At 38.8% G+C, this 21,267-nt stretch overlaps 1 protein-coding gene and 1 long non-coding RNA gene across 12 annotated transcripts in view; one reads left to right on the top strand and one right to left on the bottom strand.

Moving 5' to 3' along the window:
* ZBTB20 (zinc finger and BTB domain containing 20) overlaps positions 1-21,267 on the top strand; it is a 513,942-nt gene that overhangs the window by 62,564 nt on the left and 430,111 nt on the right. The window lies entirely within an intron of this gene.
* LOC138685724 (uncharacterized) lies at positions 8,332-16,145 on the bottom strand. Its single transcript, XR_011325140.1, has 3 exons — positions 16,026-16,145; positions 9,640-9,736; positions 8,332-8,696 (listed from the first exon to the last, which is right to left on the bottom strand). It is a non-coding gene; the product is annotated as an uncharacterized lncRNA (long non-coding RNA).

The following is a 21,267-nucleotide window of genomic DNA, read 5'->3' as shown; positions in this document are numbered from 1 at the left end:
TTAAGGGATTTACTTCAGTGCCTCTATGGGCTGTGATTTAAAGGGAGAAGAGCCTAATTTTTCATACTGCAGCTACTTTTATTAGCTACAGGTTTTAACTTCTTGGAAAGATTCTCACATCTTTCTATCAGCCAATTTTGGGAGTCAATCCAGACCAGGCAACAGAACTGTACATTGCACTTGATTTCTTGGTAATTTTAAAAGCTTTTCAGTGTCTAATCTGTCCACTGTAACTCCGTAGTCTTTTGCCACAGATGGTATTGATCAGCAAGAATAATAGATAACTATACTTAAACTCCATTTTCCAGAGGTTAAAAAAAAAAAAAGTTGGGGTGTGGAGGGAAGAAGGCATTACATAAACCAGAATTGAATACAGAATGATGACTCCAGGTCAAAAGACTCTTGAAACTTCTCCTTGTGGTTAGTTAATATTTTTTCCCTGTAGAGTTATATTTGGGACAGGAGCTGAACTTTGTCTTCCAACTTGCTTTGCCAGCAATGATCAATGGGGACACAGCTTTGTCAATCTGAGTTTGCTGGCACCCTCAGAATTTTACAACCTCAGTACTCACTAGAGTATTTTTGTAGAAGTTCTTGGTGATCTTTAGTAGAAACTGGTTTCTATGTGACAGATAAATTGAGGACGGCATGACATTGGGCAGTTGTGATGGAAAGCTCAGTACTGTTATCACTTTCAGTAAGTGGAGTTTTTTTTCAGTAGTCCCAGAAGAGCAAAGTTATATACCAGGTAGTAGATGTTTGCATTTGAAAGGGTTTTCTCACTTGGTTCTTATTCACTTATATCTGCTTATCTTGTATGAAAAACACCTTGAACCTCCTTAAATTTTCTCTCACAAAAGCTTGACTCTAGAATTGTGCTCCATTTGTGCACATTTGTTTTGTCTTTTTCAAATGTCAGCTCAGTATTTCAATAATAGGTTCAATCATACCTGGAGTTCTTACAATCCATTTTCAGTAGTGGATCATCCAGTTAGGAGATAATGCCCTCTGCGTTTTTTTGAGGCTTGATTTGTCTTAGGATCAGAAATACCCAAAGTGAGTTTTGAAAATGAGTTGTAGATGCCAAAGTAACTTCAATCAAAGATGGGAAGTTGTATACTGTGGCTGATTTGCTCTCCTAAATGGAAGAGGGCCAGGAGGTGAGTTTGAGCACCTGACTCCTGATCATCTGTGCAGTTCATGTGTTAGCTCTCCCTGTGGCTCCACTTTGTACTTTCTCAAGTAATTCTGTTCAAGACAAGTCTGCTGTGGAGACATTTAGCTCTGAGCAGTGTGGATATGAGCTAGTCTCTGCCATGTAGGGTTAGGAGTTTGGATTGCTCTCAGGTTTAAAACTACTTTATGTTGCCCATGTAGAGACATTGTGTGACCAGGAACCAATTGCCTGAGGCAAAAGAGGGAGAAAGTCCCAATGTCTTCAGTAGTTTCAGTTAAGAATGGGGTAGACTGGGTTGTTGACACTAAAGATGCTGTTGAAGTGAAACAGTAGTTCTTTTCTGTGCCACATGCGAATTGAGAATTGGCTCTGTCTTGCATGGTTTGTAGGTGTGTTCTTTCATCAAGAAGGCAGAACAGCAGCAGATCTCATTGACTTGAAAGGTGCCTGTGACCACATTCACTTTGATGTTATTGGGGCACTCTGCTACCGTTTGGGGATTCTCAGTTGAAGTTAAATGAAGACTTGAAGACTTCTCTGATTGCTGTAAAGGGTATACTGTGCTAGTGAGTTTGTGGGCAAATGGAAGCTGTACTTTTCTCTGTGGACTCTCGGCTTCCAACATTAGTCAGGACAAAGTAGATGGCCAAATAATCAGATGCTTGCTGTCAGCCTGCCTCCATTGTCTGTGATGATTTATGCTTGCTGAGAATCTGCCTGGTAAGGCTGAAACAAAATGGGAGGTTTCGATGTTGGCCCATACGCATCACTTCTGTTTATATGCATTTGGGCAACTCTTTGTCTTGCCTGTGAAAGGGAGAAGAGAATTTGGTTGATCCTGTGAACATAGTTGCTTTCTTTCCTCCTTGACATATTCCTATTTCTTAGACTAGGTTGAATGTTCTTTAGTGGGTTCCTGTGGAAGGCATTCAGTGGTAAAAATGTTTTCTTTCTTGGGAAATGTTTAATAAACATGAATAAAAATCCAACACAATCCAACCCCCAGTGGTTTCTCTCATGTAACTTTTTCTTATTTCTTAAATTTCATTGTAGTTGCTTTTAACCAAAACCAGCCAGTTTTAAGTCTACATTAAGCCCACATTAAGGTCTAACTTCGTATTTTTGGTCTGGAGTTTGGAAATAGGAGTGTCTGATGCCCAGAGAAATGTATAATTTTATTTTTTCTTCTGTGTAAATGAAACCCAACTTGATGGATTGGGTGGGGTTTTTTTTTAAGGTCTTATATATGGGATAGTAGTGGTGTTGGAAAACAAGTGAAAAGGACAAAAGCTTTGAATTCAGGCTGTCAGACTGTATTCCAGAGGTCTTAAAGTACTATTTGAAACTTCTGGAAGGTTTAGGTTGAATATTAGGGCTCAAAAATGCAAATAAGAAAATAAATTTAGAAATATTTCAGGTTAAATCTTTTCAATCTGTTTTTTTTCCATGCCGCCTTCCAGCATCCTGTGTTTTCTCATTGCATTCCATTCCCTAAAAGCCTTTTCTACTTTCAGAAACTGTTTAAATGCTTATTTTATGACTAGCATAATATTCAAAGTTCTCCCAACTTTTGGGGCACTGAAACTAACGTTATGCCCTTCACTGCAGTTCCCTAAGAGTCTGGGAGAGAGTCACAGATGAGAAAACCAGCTTCTGTGCATGTATCCTGTAGCTTTTGTCCAATATGCCATAAATTTCACCAAAACCACACTTGGCTTTCATCATGGAAAGCCCTACCAGCTAGGCTTAAAAAATAATTGTTCAGTCTTCAGTAACAGAGAATGATGCCCCTCTTACCCTCATATTTACTAACAGAACTTTAACATGGTTAGTTGTGCAATGCTGATGGAGAGGCAGAGCCATGATTTTCATTTCTTAGATGAGGAATTGGAGCACGGTGAGATTGCCACTTGCCAAAAGTAACAGCATATGTGCCGAGCCTCTGGGTGAACCTGATGCTCCCCAGCCTATGGCTGGTGCCCTGGAGTATTGATCATTCGTCTTTTATGACAAACTATTAGTACATACAACATGTGCCAAGCTATTGTGGAGAGATCTATCACAGCCACTTAGGAAATCTTTTATACTGTTCTTTCACTCCTTGGGAAGAAAGAACAACATCTTAAGTCTTGTCTGCATTGAAGTGAGGTTTCTGTTTATACATTAAAACACAACCTGTTCGTATAGTGGAACTTCAGAAAAGGTCTACTCTCTACAAAGATTTGAACATCTAGGTCTGTTTGGTACCTTTACAGAATCCCTTTCAATCATACCCCTTCCTGAGTAAAAATACACCACGAACTTATTGTAAAAGGGAACAGACCGAGATTGGGAACAGTAATTTCCTGCCCAGGTGACACCTGGAGGGCAATTTAGGGATACAGTCAGACACTGTTCTTGGAAGCACCTTTTGGCTGTGAAAGAAGAGGGGAAATGGGAAACTGAAACTTATCTTATTATCTTTTATGAAATAAAAATACTGGAAATCAGAAAGACATCACCAACTGTGGGTGCAAAAGTCATGGCAGAATGCAGATTACTGGAGGCTCTTCATCCCCTCATAGTCATTACCCAGGCGCCCTCCAAGGTGTGAGACAAAACGGGAATGTAAAGTGTAAGCTCTTGATTTTCTCCACCTTCCCTTTGCATCCCTAAGGCTTTTATTTTCAGGAAGCCAAAAAGGTATTGAGATTTCAACTGTATTGTTTCAAGGCTAAATCAGAGGACTTCGTCTCCGATTTGTTCCACTATATCCCTCTGAAATGAATGCATGTGGAAAAAATTGGATTTGGTGGAAACCCACCTGTGCAGCCGTTGTAAGTTGGTGAAGGGTTGGCTCTGCAACTGCTGAGTTTGGTACCGTGGCCTCGTTTCAGCTGCCACCGCAGAAGCGAGAACTTCTGTATTACCTTTAATAGCTTTGGGCCCAATATAAACCTGTGTGATACTTCTGAGATGCCTAGAAGTTCTCATGGTGGTTCGTTATGGCAGCATACCTCTCCTGTCATGTTCCCTCTGCTTAAATCTCCCTGTGTTTACAAAGGTGCCAGAGAAAGCTGGGCCAAGCCTGGGGGCTCCTGGGCCACCTGAAGGTCTGTTTGGACCTCTGTCTTCCATTTAGAATCCCTTTCCTGTTCTAAAGAAAATCATACTTCACTTAAAATTTCATCAACTTTCCAGTGAAGCTTAGTAGCCAGAAAAAGGACTTGCAAACAAGTGTGTGCAAATACACTTGCAGAGAAGGTGATCACCTCAGAGAAACTGATATTTAATCATTATATATGGTAATATTGGCATTAGTGGAGATTGCATTTGGTTTCAGTGTTTTTAAGGGGTTTTACCAGATCTTATTAATGATTTCCTGGGTTTTATAGCATTCCTCAAAAAAAAAGCCTGGTCAAAGTGATGGAAACTTTGAGAATCCATTCAGAATGGTCAGTTGCCTTATGGCCAAGTCACTTCACCTGAGATGGGGAACAACTACGTTCGAGTCCTCTTTTTGAACAAGACAGCAAGGTCTTGTCCCTGAGCCTCACATGTCTGAGATGTAGTCTGTTTTATCTTTCTTATTCTTTTCATGAAAGACTCAAGAGAACGTGGTTCTCTTCTGATCCAGAATTGGAAAAAATGACTGTATAAAGTCTCTTGGAACAGGGGGAGAATTCTGCTCTGGTCTAGAAGATACTGAAGCAATGCTTTCAGTATTAAAGCAAAAATATGTTTCATAAAATGACTATATTTTAAAACAAGAAAGAGAATCCCAGCTTCTACTATACTGCTCATGAGGAGCGTAGTCAAAGTTCTTTACAAAGCAAAATTGTAGTAGGTAAGGACTTTTGTTTCCTGCAGTACTAAGTTAGAAGGACCTACTAAACTAGAGAGAAAAAAACCTAAGCCCTCGAGCTTACAGAAATATCTCAAGGGGAATCTCTGTAAGAAAACTGCAATGATATCAGTTGAATTGTGTGTTAGTGCAAGGTGTGAAGAGACAGACCTGCTCACAGGATTGGGACCTCCTGACTTTACAGACAAGCAGTGAATCTTTTTAATACATAAGCTGTGAAGTGCACATGCACTGAAAATTGGGTGACGGTTTCTCCCACTAATATCTTTCAATTCTGTTACTTTTAACCATATTAAGTACAAAAACCTGCAGACAAATGCAATTTTTTTTTCAAGTGGAAGACATTTCTTTATGAGAGGTTTTCATTGATGTTAATAATCTACTTCTTAAGTATCATTCTGCTTGTTAGCATTCCTTGGGCTGGGAGGGTGGCAGTGCAGTTCTCCAATATGGAATTTTACCCACAAGTTCAGTTTCCATAGCTTACATCCACTGTCCTTCCTTCCTGCCCTGAAGTACGTGATAGGATTGTGCTTTTTGTTTGTTTGCAATGGTGGTCTAAGAGGAAGGTCTGTCCAGTAAGATGCTGAATAAGGTGGAAAGGGAGGAAAACATTACTGAATAATGATGAGACATTTACATACTTCAGAACAGATCTGACTCTTTTTTTTTTCTTTTCATAATGCCCATTCCATAATGACTGCAAGCAAAGGCACAGTTATGCTTCTTCTGTGACATTTATTTGATCCTAGTTAAGTAGGGATTTTAAGAGTTTTCCTTGAAACCACTGTCTGCACCAGAAGAACATGAATTGGAAAGAGGAATGAAATAATACAAAAATATCTCGTGATCTTACCAAAGTAGAATATAAGCCATCTAGGTGCTGTTTGTTGGTATTTTGCTTTGTTAATTTGTGCTTATAATCCATTCAAAAATACAATTAAGAAGTTATTAGAATTGCACAGGGAAGTATTTAGAATTTAGGGGGTAGAGAAGTCAAGACTTAATATTTTATTGCCAAGGGGAGACTGGCAGCTTAAAATCATCACTTTTCTTTCTTACTGTTGTTAGCTGTGTGTAGTGCTTTTGTAGCTGAATGCTGAAGAAAAAGATCTGTATGCTTTGTACATTTGGTAGACCTTTGATAAAGGCAGTTTGCCTCCTTGTTACATGTATTTTTATATTGTATGTTGATGTCTCATACAGCAGTAGAAAAAGGAAAAAGCAGTAAGAAAAGTGGTAAAAATATAGATTGTGGAGGGAAAAAATAAAGACGAGCTTCTAAAACTCTGAACATTCATAGAGCATCTCAGGAGAAACAGTAAACCCCAGATCTCTGCCTAGCTAATTTTATAAAAAAGGACTAGATTTCACATGGGTGGTGCATGAAGTGGCTGTATGGCATGACTTAAGTGGATGTTGGGGGGATGCATGATATCTTGTAATGGTGGAGGAGCATGTATTAGCGCTTATATTTTCTGCATATGCTACTATTTTTTGTCATAGGTATTGAGTTTATCTTGGCTGACCCACACTTTTTAAAAAAAGATATGTCTCTGAGTTTTCTCCCTCAGAAAAAAAAGTGGCATTTTAATGAAAATATATTGATCTGCCACCCAGCATTTTTTAGGTTCAGAAAAAGGAAACCTTGAATTAAATATACAATACATATAAGTGGTCTACGGGTAAACTTTCAGAGCTGTGTTTTCTCCTGTAACGTGATTCAAAGGCTTTTGGCAGCTTTTTGAGGAGCTGTTACTCAGTTATACCTGGTTCTTTATGTACATTCTGCTCTACAGTTCAGTATCTCCTCAGCCCACAAGACATCCGTGGCAGGGGCAGTACTGCAGAGAGCCCTACGACATCCACCTGTGTGGGCACGGAGCATCTTGTGAGGGAACCAGGACATGGGGGAGAAGAAGAAAGGCTGGTGCCTGTTTGCTTTGGTTTGGAATTGAGACGCTGTGCTGAGTGTTTTTCTTAGGAATTGTAACGAAGACCTGGGACCTGTGCCCCTCATTCTAGCTCACATCTCTGTGGCCTGGGAAAACCTGTCCTCCCCTTTCTAACACCGTTTTTTGGGAGTGAGCCAGCGGGAGGCAGAACATTCAGCAAAGAGCTCCTGAAGTGGCGTCCAGCCTCCGAGGATGAGGTACTCGCCACCTGTGCGATGCATCTTCCAGCACATCGCCTAACATAAAGAGAAGAAAGCTAGTCATTGGTCCTGTTCTGTCGAAGTCAATAACAGAACAGCCGTTATCTTCGTTACGACCCAGGGCCCAGCCCCGTGGGTGGCATCAGTGGGTCCTTCGTGGCACTGAGCTCCCTTTCTCTGAGTGCCGGCGAGGGGAGATCCCGTCCGTGCCTTGCCTCTGCAGTGCAGTCCTCCTGACAGCTTTTGTCACCCATCTTCTGCCTCCCTCTGCTCACCGCACCACTACCCCAAAAGCAAAAACTTAATTTTGTTAGTATTATCGAGTGGGTAGTTTATTATTATGTAGATTTTTTTTTTGTCTGAAGGCCTGTTATTCGTTCTGGGTGGAGGTGTTTGGCTTCAGCCACATTTATCTGTCTGTGTCCATGTTGCAAGGATTTCCATGGTATTGACATTTCCATTACAGGAATTTGAAGAATGTTCAATTATATAGAGGCCATGAAACATATTTACTTCTTTTTTTTTTTTTTTTCTTATGTCTGCCAACTGTTCCCTGCCAAACTTTAAACTGGGCTGCTATGACTCTGAGATTTTTTTTTTTTTTTTTTTTTTTACATATCTGCTATACTGTAATATGTACACATAGTGCACATGCAAATAAAAGCTCATATGGTAGCATTAGAAGACAGCACCAGATTTTATCTGGAGGATTATTGTGGGCCTGCTTTTAATTTATATAATGTTTTTGTTAATAGCAGTACATGCCCAATAAAATAGTGTAGCATTAATTTAAATAGAAATTTCAGTCTTTTTAGATATCCCCCCCATTATAACAGGTCAGGCTTTTAACAGATGTCTCAATAACTTTGCTATTAGCAGGAATATTTCATGAATTAAAATCAGGCCTCTTTGTCTCTGTCACTCACTGAAATGACCTACATATTTGGCAGATGGAGAGGACCTGCTTGTGCATTAGTACTGATGGGGTAGGTTTTTTTCAGTTGTGTATTTTTGGAGAAGAGAGAAAGATTTAACATAAGTTAACATCGTTTATTTTTTATTAATACCATACTTCAGTCGCCCTTTACAGAAAAATCGTATTAGGCACATCTTGCCTTTTAAGCATAGAAAACATCTAGGACATTTCTCCTGGGCACCAGACTTCTGTCTTAATGTAAACCTTTCAGTGAAGCAGCGGACAATTTTTTTGCAAGTGTGTGGACTAATGGAGCTGGAGCGGAAGGTGCAGTAACTCAGTTGCTGCAGAGGTTCTAGATGAAATCTTCTCCGGAGACCTGAGCCCTTCCAAGCTTTTCTAGGGTGTTGATTTTTGTGCTTACGTATTTTCATTCCTCTTCCTGGCGTAGTGAGAGTTTTTCAGCATTATACTCCTTAGTATAAACGCTCGCTAACACGTTGTTGTGCCGGTACGTGTCTCTGTATTCTTTGAAGAATCAAAAAGGACTTCTCAAGCTGAAGATTTCATTGACTCTCATGATGACAGCAGAGCCTGAATCCTGCTGTGAAGAGGCAAACCGTAGAGAGAGATTTAGCTGTAGATGTGGTCTGTTTATCTAGTGCAAAATCACTCTCTGGTGTCCTGTGCACTAGCGCAGGTAGAAATGATTTCTTATTATTTTTGTTGTAAGTTTGATTGGAATGTGACTAATTACACAAGCAGGTAGAAAAGCTCCACACATAAATGTGCTGCCTGAGCAACCAATACATCCCACAGTCATTAATCAACAGATAGAAAACATGGTGGGATCCGGTGAAGTTACTTAAGGGATACATTTGACCTGCTATCCTTGTTTTTTCTCTGTGTATACTAAAGGCCTAAGTCAAGGAAAGATCCTAAGTTTCTGCAGTTTCCATTCAGAGAGCACCGCAAGTTCTTAACACTTCTTCAAATCAGACTATTTGAAGTCAAGTGTATCAGTACTGTCTGATCAAATTTAATGACATTTGTCCAACAAGTTCATAAAATGGCAAAATTGGTAGTTACAGCTACTGCAATGGTATTTTATTGCTGAGGATTCTCCCTGTTTGCAAGGAAGTTTAACTTCTCCTGCCCAGTGAGAACAGCCTACGGGTCAGTTGGCAGCCAGGAGTGCTTTCCCAGTCATCTCTCAAACCAAAAGGATATTCCAGGGATTGAAGAGGCAAATCAGGAAAGGTGTTATGTCATCGTAAACTTGTCATAACATAGTACTGTTCCCCCAGTTTGTGCTCTCTAGGACTCTGAGTGGGGATATAGGTGAAGTGGTTATCTGGTGGTGGCGGTGGTGGTGATGATGATAATAAGTATCACAATTTTCAGCTCTTAACTAGTTGCTTAGGATAATATGAATAAATTCATACAAGGGACTTCCCTTCTTGGAATTTTAGGTCTTTTTCATACTTCAAGTAGAATCTGAAGTCTTTCTGGAGTGATGGCCTAGTTCATCTCATCTCAAGACTTACTGTTTTAAGGAGCTTCCAGGGATATAGGAGCTGCCATCATTCCACTTGGCCTGCTCTGTCATATGGTTTGCACCTGTGTGCTATCAGAGGAAAGTATCTGAAAAGAAAGCATACACCTTTTCAAAGGAAAACAACAATGCTTGAGGTAAAAACAGTGAATCATTGGGTTCATCATCTTGCTGGGTATCTATCTTTGTTGTCTCCTAAATGGGAAAGGAGGTTTTTGATTTATTAGAGGTTTTCCTGTAACAGGGAAATAACCACTGGATGTTTATTATTTACATGTCTAAGTAAAAAAAAAAAAAAGTAGTGATGCCCTTTTAGCATTATCTTTTAACTCTTTCTCTTCTTGCACAAAGAATGACTGTAAGGAGTGAGACACTTAGGCAGAGACAACAGGGGAAAGGATGTGGTACATCCTGCGCCCATTAACACTGTCAATTAGCACCATTTATCTTGAAATTTGTCCAGCTTGGAACACAAAGTATGTACATCAGGGTTTGGGCCAGACAGAAACACAGAAAATGATGGTATTTGTGGAGACACTAGCCAATGTGGGGGAGAGAGCAAAGGCGCACAGTAATTCTAAAAAGAGCTGCATTTTTGTGTGTGAAAATTTGATTATAAGATGATTCTTTCAACATAAACACAATTCTCTAAGGACTTATTAATGCTTCAGTAGCATAGTGGAAAGACTCTAGTGCAGTCCGCTTTAATAGCTTTCTGGCTTGAACCCCAATACATAATGTTCTAGTAATAGTTTATGGGTGACTGCAATAAATTGGTAGCAAGTGTTTTCCATTTTTTGGCTCTTCTTATCAGATCTGCTGGTGGAACATTTTGTTCTGAGAATATTGTAAAGGCAATTGATCTGCTTTGGATGTGTGCTCAAGAGTTTTGTGTCTTTTAAAATATATGTATATGTGAGCTTTTTCGTCGTGTTCTAAGATGTACAGTGTAAAGCTGGGGGCCAGTAAAATGTTACGGGGGATCTGAGCAGTTGGTTAGACCCAGCAGGACTCCACCTACCCTTATAATGTTCTGCGAGTACTGCCAAAAAGGCAGAGCTTTACTCCCCCCCTGCCACTTCCCTTCCCAGTACTTTCATTGTTCTAGTCTTTTCATGCTGCAGTGGAAAATTTGTTCCTGTCCATGCAGGAATAAAGATCTTTCACACAGGTTCATTTTCGACCCAAGTGGCGTTTTGAAATAGGAAGAAACATGGAATATTTTGCACTTAGTGGTGAGGGAAAGAGCCACTTTTGATTAGAGATGGGCCTGATACGGTCACCTTTGATTTCTATTGGATTTGGAGCTGAACTTAACTGTAATTACAGACTGAAATTCCATGGCCTTTATTATGCAGGAGCTGTCCCTCTTGGTCTTCAAATCAATTAATTCACAGCTCCAGATCATCTCTATAGCCAGCCTAATTGAAACAGCCCGCTTTTATCTCTACTCCCAGAACTAGAAGAAGGGTTTGGTAGCTGAACCCGGATTGGAAATGTCTAGCTGCTTTCTGTGTGTAAGAGGCCAAACAAAAACCACCAGCCTGATTGCCTCTCGATTATAATCCTGTGGATATGCTAAATAAAGTCAAAGGTAGTGAGTATCAGAGAGTAAGCAAACTTTATCCATTATCCGGTGGATTGTGCTACTGAAGATCCCGTGCTTGTTCCTGGCTCCATTTTGTTTCTTTAAACAGCTAGCACGCTGGCTCTTTGCACAATCATCCAACATAGCTTGTAGATTAGATTGAAAATGAAAATGGGTACATTTCTCCAAGATAACATTAAACACATGTAAAATTAACAGACAGCCGAGTACCTCCTTCATTCCTTTAATCTTCTCCAAGTACTGGAACATTTGTTTTATATAAAGGTTATATTACAAAAATACTGAACTTGGGGCAAAAATCAAATCTGGAAGAATGTAAACTAAAGCCTGGAGATCTCTAAAGCACAGAGTGAATAGATACTCGAGAAATATTTGAAGTAACAGAACGTGGACTTTGCCCAGTTAATGTTAAAAGTATCCCAAATGACAGCAGGGGAGTCAGTTTGGTTGTCATACAAAGCTGCAGAGAGAGCTGGAGATGAACAGAAAGTACTGAAAATCTGGCCCTGAGACAATAAATGGAAGTGCTAAGTGGATGAGAGTGAGAACTGATGAAGGAAGTTAGAATTGGAGAAGTGCAAAATAAGGGTTGTCATACCAGAACCACTTCTAATGGTGTTTACACTGGCATAAGCCTAATAAATGTGGATATTTTTTCTCTGATGCATACTAGCCATATTATAAAAGCATGTTATGGACCCTCAGAAGGAGAAGAGCATCTGAATAAGAGGGTATGCAAGTTGGACTCTGACCACAGAGATTCAGTGCTACTTTTAGGCAGTTCCTATCCTGCGGCTCTGCTCTGCTTTCACTGCCTGTTGTCAACAGGGATCTTTTTTTCTTGTTGTTTACTTCTTTAACCAAGTTATTAAGATAATGCTATCAACTACATGGGAGCATTGCCTTAGACAGTTTGATTTTCTTATTTTCCAAGGGAATAAAAAGCCAACCCATGTTCAGATACAGTTCTGGGAATCTGTTGCATACTGCATTCATGTAGGAGCTGCAGTTTTCCATCTCTCATCCTATGTAATGGAGGACAGTTTTCAAGCACTGCTGTTACCAATGCACTAGGCTGGCTGTTTCTCTCCGTAAACAGAAATCTGTCCCATTTCCTGCTAAGGATTCTGGGCAGGGTTGTCCAATAGGTAATTTCCTGTAGTAAACATTAGAATAATTAGAGTTATCGTTCCAGAGCACTGAACTTTCAGTGTCTTTTATTACTGCATCACAGAAATCATACAAGAAGCAACTGCAGTCAGATGCGGCTATTGTTATTAATTTCAGTGTGCTAAAGCAAATATACAATGTGAAAAATGCAGAAGCTAGATGGTCCTGTATTTGTAAACATTTAGATTATTAACATGCCCTTAAAATACATGTGCAAGAACAAGCATGCAACTCAAGACCAAAGAGGGTAATCCAAGAAGAATAGTTAAAACCCCATTTCCAAAAAACCCCCACTGCTTTCTTGTGCTTCTCTTATTTATGAAGTAGTTTATTTATTTTTATTAAGGAGCAGGTTTATAAGTATGTGTTTGGGAAACTACTCGCATTACAGACAATCAGTAAGGTCTAGTGTGATAGATAATATTAAAATGAGGATAATATTTAAATTAGCAAAATTCAGAAACGTGGTGATGTTGAGAATGCACAATGAGAAGCCCTGCAAGAAGACTCAGTGCGATTTGGTTCAAATTATCTGCTCTGGTTTGTAGAGGGCAATATTTTCCTTGATTTTTTTTTTTTTTTTTTTTTTTTTTTGGATAGGTCAGAAGCAGAGAATTTGAGAGAGAACATTCTATTTAAAATAAGTGAAAGTGGGAAGAGAAATTCTTGAGGTGTGTTCCTTTTATGTTTACTGTATTTCTTCACTGTATAAAGTGGTCTACTTACAGTGCCATGATGTGTTTGGCATAAACAGTAGAATGCTATATTTCACTGTAAGGTCTGTCTATAGAAAGTGCTGGCTCTCAGATCAGCTGTTTACATTTTTTTGAAAAAGCTCCCATCTGTTACATCAAACTTGTTATTATAGGTCTACAGGATACAATAACATTAATGCTTTAAGTATCCAAATGAAATGTCGGAGTCCAGTTGCAGATAGCAAATTCAAATGTGGCAGTGTCCTGAATCTACCTCTTTTACTAACAGGCCATTTAATAATCCATGTACGTATCTATAGATGTCTAAGTCTTTGAAGGTCTGTGAGGGGCCAGATGTACAAATGCAGTTACAACATCAAATCCTCACAAAAGCTTTTCTACCACGCTAGCATGACCACATAAAATTTGGCCTCATTTTTTTTGGCTCTGCAGCTACAGCACCGTCAAGACCTATTTAGAGTGAAAATAGGCTTGGTAAGGGAAGTCTCTGAGCTTCATGCTGTTCTCAGTGAAGTTAAAGGCAAAGTGATCTCGTAAATAGAGATATACCTTACTTCCCTGTATATTTTGCCCCTCGTTTGAAAAAAAAGAACCAAACCCCATAGACTTTATGGTTTGTTTTGTTTCTTTTTTGTTATGGTTTGCTTTGTTTCAATTTAAAACATAACTGAGTCCTTGGTATTTTTATTTCTCGTATGAGCTGCTATAATATATTATTATAGTGGCCATCTGACTGGAATGAAGATGTATGCCCCTGTTTTGATCCTTGTAATGATGGAGGGTGAAATGTAAGTTTGTTATATTACCTTTCTTGTTTCTACTCTTTTGTATCCATGGTTTTTTAATTTACATTGCATTGTGAATGAAAACCCTTATCTTCTGTTATGTTTTTTTCCTGCCACTCAAATTTTGCATCAACACAAAAGGTTTGTTCTTCAGTTCGTGTTCAGTATTTGGTCACGTTCATTATGAGGTGTATCTAGAATACACAGATCACATATTATACATAAAATATCATTTCTCACTGCGTTTTCCTTGATATCTTATTATTAAGGGCTATTTTTTAGTGGATAGAAACCCAGTCTATGCATAAAACTGCATTCAAATGAGCTTTGCACATCTAATCATATCTATTTTTATTCCCAAATGCTTGGTGATCAACAGTAATTTCAAGTACAATGGTTATAAATCATATTACTCGTAAACACAATGAAACTGGCTAAATAGGACCATGCAGAGGGTTAATAGTCCAATAATAATTAAAATAATCCTCTTCAATTCAGTAATAACTTTGGCCACCTGCCTTCATCCAACCCCCAACACCACCCTCGGTACTTCTTAAAAAAATACTCACGTTACAGACAATCTTGTGTAACAGATTAACATAACATATCTGGAACATTACTCAGATTTTTGGGCAATGGGAATCTGAACATGTTCATAAGTTAAGCTTTTTTCTCAACAGCATCCTGCTGTTAACTCTTGCCTTTTTTTAATTGGCGGGGCTCTACGTAACTGGAAAGCGCTGCCGGTGGTATCACAGGGAGGGTTATCTTAAGTGTATGCATTGGAGGGACTATGCTGAACAGAAATACTCAGTATTTTAAGGGGCTTACACAGATAAACTCAATATTGTGCAGACTGATATTTTACACTCACTTTTAGATTTGAATGGCCTTGATACCAATTTGATACCGATGTGGTAGATTATTTTAGTCATGATAGTGGATTACACAAATACGGATGCCCAGGTGGATGAGCAAGAGAGGCGTTAAAAATACAGGGTTTTTTTCTTTAAGAAATGAGAAGATGTAATGTCTCTGGGTCAGAAACAGTAACATAATCATCTAAGCACAAGACTGCAAGTTAGGAAACCTTTTATTTTCCTCTGTTCTTTATCTCATCCCAACTCATTTTTCTGATAGGTTTTTCCTCACTTGTGAAGTAGGAATCGTGCCAGTGAGATTTGTGATGGAAAGTGTTTGGGGCACCAGTTATTATTGTTGAAGTATGATACAGTCTTCAATTTATTGTCCCTTCTTTTTTAGGTGACCAGACCTAGAAACAAAATAGCTCTCTGCTATAAACGGGATTTAACATATAAGTCCCATTTTTTTGTAACAGATTTCATCTTGTCCGTTGGTAAAATAATTGGCCTTTGTAAAGAATCAGTAAGTAAACAGCCAAGCAATTTTTGCTAGTACATATCGTAATTCCCATTTTAAAAATTACCTAATAAAGATTGCCTTTTAAATAGAGCTATTTGGGTATATCAGGGGCATGTTGTACTAAACAAAAAGAGGAAAAAAAATCCGTCTGTCATTTGAAAGAGACCATTTAGCCTCTGAACATATTTGCTCCACACTAAATAATAGATGTTATTCTCAGATAAATAGAATGAGGTCTATATCCTTCTATTAGAAACTGTTTTGTTTTGTCTGGATTCTTCATCCACCTGCCCCCAAAACAACAAACAGATTTGGCTAGTATGTGTTGTAAGTAAATTTCAGGAGTGTCATATAAATTATTGATTTAATAAAGTTAATATTTAAATAACTTTTTAATCATTAACAAAAGTGGAAGGTTCAGAGTTAAGATATTCTTCTTCCTCCCCATAAAAATAAACATTAACGAATCAGTCTAATTCCTATGCATAATGTCAGTTGCTCTGGTTTGGAAAGTTAACGGTAGTAGATGGGTATGAAGATACTACTCTGGCAAAGTATTAGGATTACTTTCAAGCCCTTAAAAAAATTGTCCAAAAGTGTTATTGATGGGTTAGTACCTGCAGTGGGAATTATTAGTGTTAGTATTATTAGCATATGGATATACTGATCACTGAGTTAACTGAGAGCTTTTCCCTTTGTTTTCTCATCCTCTTACCTGGAGAAAGAGTCGAGGCCACTGTGGTTTCTTCGTAGGTCTTGTTTGTTGAGTATAGCTCTTTTTGGAACGGGCAGGTCAAATGAATAAATTGTGCGTGTACGGAAGAAGGTGGTAAGGTCTGCAATGCAAATGTCTTCCTAGGAAAGGCCATTCCACTCCTATTGCCCTGAAAGATCCTTGTGCTCTTTGATAAATGAGCCGGCTGGCCGCTCGCTGCTGCTGTGTTTCCTGGTGGGAAGGATCTGTGGTCCGAGTCCTCCGCTCCTTAGCATCCCGCTCCTTAGCATCCCGCTCCTTAGCATCCCTCTCCCTTCTCTCCCCTCAGCCATGAAACCGGGAGAGCTGGACCTTAGCTACTGCATTAAGTATCGATTCTTCTCTGCTGATAACAGATAACCATTTATAATAGCGATACAAATACTGGTTGGGGAACTGTTAGCCTATTACTTTCATTTTAAACAGAGCAACTTGCTAGAACTGAGAAGCATGAGTGTGGTAGCAGTGTTTCTAGCTGTTGGCTCAGTGCTAACTGCTGGGCTCGCGATAAGCGTGTATGATTCAGGCTCATTCGTTACACAGCAGTGCTTTGTTTTAAAGCAAGACTTTAGTGCTTTTATATGTACCTAAAGGGTGCTTTTTGCCTGTAACTGAAGAAAGAGGAGAAGCTTGAATTTGCAAAATCTGATTCTTGAGGTACTGCAGCTTGCTCATTCCCTTTAGGGCTTGGAAAATGATTGAATGAAAGTGCTGGTATTTTTTTCATGCGACTCCATTGGTATCCTGTGATTTCTTTAGAGAACTCCTTCCCAGGTTTTATTTGGCAAAAACACTGAAATATGTTACTTAACTTTCTATGCATAGAATGGAAGCTGTTAGTCTAAGTCATTCTTTTGTGGGAGAGACAAGACAATGTATCTTTCATTCCCGTTGTCTGTTTTAACGTTGGAAGAGGCATCACTTTAATTTTGTCTTACCCAGTTTTCATTCTGGAAAAGCTATTTGAAATACCACTTCACAGTTACTTCAGAGCTTCAAGATCCTATCGTGTAGTATAGTGCCAGATTTTTCTGATGTGTGCAAATCTGCATAGAAAAGTCAAGCATTTTTGGATCCCCAAATCTGATCTCTGGGTTGACAGAGAAAACGATAGAAGCATTTCTGTTTTTCAAAAGTTATTTTGGCCACAAACAGATTAATTTTCGCTGGGATTCAGAGATATTTCCTTTTCTGAATAGTAGGGCTTATGATCAAAGTCTGATAGCAGACTTTTATCACCTTTCTTAGAAAAAATCTCTTTTTGAAATGAGTTTTATTTATAACCATTATTTATATTGTGACAGCACCTTGAGTATTACTGCTGGGCTTCCACTCTGGGCTGAGAGCAGCACAAACCTCAGCTAGACCTAGCAATTTATGGCCATTTGTTGGGCCTGCCAGTAGCTCAGGAAATGGTGGTCAACTGTTAGACTACCCGGACGCTGAGAAGCAACGAGCTCTGTTCGTCTCATTTGTCAGTACACTAATAGGTCTAGCATTGTGCACCTAACTTTCCGCATGTGTGTGCTGACTAGTCCTTGGCCAGTCACTGGTTTGCCCCTTAGAAAAGATATCAAGGGAGCCCTGGAGAGAGATAGGATAGGGACGTATAGCTCCCTCATCTAAACATGAGGCATTTAGTCTAGGCATCTAGGCTAGATGGGAGGAGTAGGCATAAGAAAGGGAGAGCCTTCTCTGGTGATGATTGACTTAGCCACGTATCTGAGAAGAGAAGGAATCACCCTCTCAAGATGCTCACCTTGTTCCAGTGGTGAAAGGAGTAGCTTAAGCAACAGTGTCTTTTAGATGGCCAAAGGTAGGTGAGATGACTTTACCCTTAATGCCTCCACGTTTTTGTTTTAGTACTTGCAAAACGAGGATAATCTAGTTCTATTTGGTTTTGCTTCACAATGCTTTGAGATTCTTGATGCTAGAGTTACGCAAATGCAAAGTAGCATGATGTTCGGAATTGCTAAGTTAATGGGGCAGATGTAATACTGGGATTTTTGGAGTGGGCTTTATATTAATTAGTAGAGAGGAAGGAAGGCTTTGTTGTTAAAGCAGTAGAGTGTAACCTGAGATAGGAGTTCAGCACTGTACTCTTATCACAGATTTCCTGCGGAACTCCAATCTGTGTGTCCCAACTCATCTGAAAAAGTAGTGCCTGCTCTTTCACTCTTTGGCTGGCGCGTCTGAAAAGTTTTTTCTAGTGACGACTGGCTCACAGTCTGTGTCACTGCAGTGCCTAATACATTGATCTCACTGCGATCTGTAAACTCTACTGCAATATAAATAATTTATTACCTGAAAACATAGGTTTGTGTTATATGATATATTTCAGAAACTTTGTTTAGTCTCATTTAACATAAAGGGCAAAAACCTGAATAATCCATTGACCTGTACTCAGTGGAAGAAAAGTGGAGGTAATTTTTTGCAAATTTGAGGAAAATATAGAGAAAAGTTATATATGTAGGTCATATTAAAATAATATGAAGTGGATCACGTGTTTTGAGGGGTATCACCTCAAGAAACAGATTTTACTATGTGAAATACTTGTCCTTAAGCATTCTTAATTTAAAAACTCTACTGTGTAATAAGTATCGAGTTAAATTCATCCTTGAATCTCAGTGATTTTGGTAAGATTACAGGAAAGGTCAGTTTGATCCGCAGCTATCCCTTCACTTTTGCTGGTGAATTTTTAGCTAAAAATGTGGAGTCCCTTTTGGATTGTTTCCTTCAGATCTTAATCTGTACAAACTTTATGTTTGTTCTATAAATTATGAGGCATTCTTGTAATGGAGATATCTGCTAGCTTACAATATAGCTCCCAACGTGGTTTTACTCCAAATACTATATATCGATGTATCTCAGCCAAGGTTTTTACTAAATCAACTGTCCTCATGTCCTTAAAGCAGAATGAATCTTAGAACTAAAAATGTCCTACTGATCTGAATATCTCAGTCTTCATATTGATTAATATAATAGTTATTTTTGTAATAATATTAATTTTTAATTAGACCCGTTCTTGTTACTTGGTTTCTATATACCGATTTTTACATCCTAATCATTATAAAAAATAAATACTGTATCTGTAATGAATGATGGAAACGATAGGAAAAAATAAGGGAAGAAGTGATGTCAGGATCAGAGCTGTATTGTGGGTGTCATATTTAGTACTGTTTCAAGTGTGTACTTTTCTTCTAGTTCCCCTTATGTTTAGACTAGAGGAACCTGTTGCAGCATGAAGGAACTGTTTTGTGTTGAGAAGTCATCGCAGAGTGGCAAATACTGAATTTTTAATATTCCCCACTGAATATAACTGGGAAAAGATACATTTTCTAAGAGGTTTTGTAGATTGTTTTGTTTTGTGGGTTTTTTCCTAGAGGAAATGTGAACTGAATTTCTCTGTTGTGAGGCATTTTTCGGTATGCCGTGTAAGTGTTGTACACGTATTGGAATAATTTTGAAAAATTCAGTAAAGTACAAGAATAAAAAGAATGTGAAATAGGCTCAATTTTGTTTTGTTTTTGTTTTTTCAAATAAAAATGTTTTTGAATGTCACTTGACAAACAACCGAAGATACTGAGAAAAGCTTTGGAAGTGATGTTTTGTCAGGGATTGTAATAAACAGTAAGGGTCCTTTGTAATAATACTGAAAATAGTTCACCAGCAGAAAAAAATGCTTTTGCTGTGATCATGTATTTTTGCAGAAAAGAAGTTTGGTGTTTACTAAAGTCTTAGTATCTGTTTTAGCCACCTCATTATAAAAGGATTTATAGATATATTGACAAATTACACAGCAGAAGAAATATAAAAAGCTAAACCATACTGATTACAAACACAATTTCTTGCCTTCTGATGGACTGTTCCTTCTTGACTGGGGTATCGTGAGCTTCAGAGGCAACTGGAGATAACTTGTCCTGGGAGGCTATCACGCCTCCTTCACACTGATATATTCACCTGTCAGATGATCTCAGAAAAACGTATTTCTGATAAATGTGCATGATTCACTTGTTAGAGATCAAGAGCTAGAGTTAGGGTTAATGTATAATAAGCCTCTGTTGCCCCCCCCCCCCCCCCCCCAAGTTACTATACCTACTTGTTTTAAGGGTATGTGTTAAAAAAAGCCACCTGTATCTAAAGTGGCTGAAATAATTTGAAAGTTAAGAATGATCTGGCTGAAGCGAATAGGCTAAATCCCTTCTTCTGCCCCTTCCAAGGTGGTACAAACTGCACCAGGACTGCTTATGGGTTTTCCCATAGGCCTAATTCAGGTGAGGCTGAAGGATTTTCCCTTATCTGGCCCTTACAAATGCCTGCTGGTGTAGCTTTGATTCACTTTGTAAATAGGAAGAGCATGAAAAAAGTGTGCTTTTCCTCATAACTAAGGGCTAAAGTCAAAATCTCCTTTCCAGTGCTAATTTCTGAGCATCAGTACAACCCAAATGGCTATAGCTATAGCTAGATAACTGGGAACCCCGCTCAGGTCTGCTCTCCAGCTCTTCCAGGAGAACTTGGATCTGATTCGGCTGAGCGATTCTCCTTTGGTACCACCTGCTGCTCATTTGCGCTGGGCATCCTTCCCTGGGGCTTCCAGCTAGTGTTGTGTAAGTACACACTGGAAAGGCTGCATAATTCATGAGGACATAGCTAACTTACCTGCCTCGTGAAAAATGTCCTGAAAGCACTCCTAGGCTCAAAGAAAGATCCTGCTTTGTCTTTTACGTCTGGTAAGATGCAAAAGGATTTGGGAGGATTTGCTGTATGCTTTGTTGCTGTTGTCTCCACTGTACGACTTCAGCAATTAAGAAAGTCATCTTTTTCCTTTAGCTGGATGTCTGCTGGGGCTTCCAGAGGAAGATGTGAAATCAGAAGTTAAAGGAGGGATGGGCATTCTGCATATATCCCTAATACTGCATCTTTGATCTATCAAAGTATTTATCAGCTAGCCTTTAAGTCCATCATCAGATACATTTTATTGTTTTCTCTACATGTCTTCTGTTTATCCTTATTTTCTGTAGTGTTAGGTATACTTAGAAATACATGTATTACTTATACACTGTTCTCTATGTGTCAAACAGAATTTGTAAGTCATTTATGTGAGCAGTACACAGTAAACCATTTTCATACAGTGTACTAAATATTAAATATACAGCGTAATGTGCTAATAAAATGTTGCTAACATAAGTAGGCCACCTAAATT

Source organism: Haliaeetus albicilla, chromosome 6 (genome assembly GCF_947461875.1).
Source record: "Haliaeetus albicilla chromosome 6, bHalAlb1.1, whole genome shotgun sequence".
Taxonomy (NCBI): Eukaryota; Metazoa; Chordata; class Aves; order Accipitriformes; family Accipitridae; genus Haliaeetus; species Haliaeetus albicilla.
Note: the sequence above shows the minus strand (reverse complement) of the source record. Positions and strands in the feature narration are given on the sequence as shown.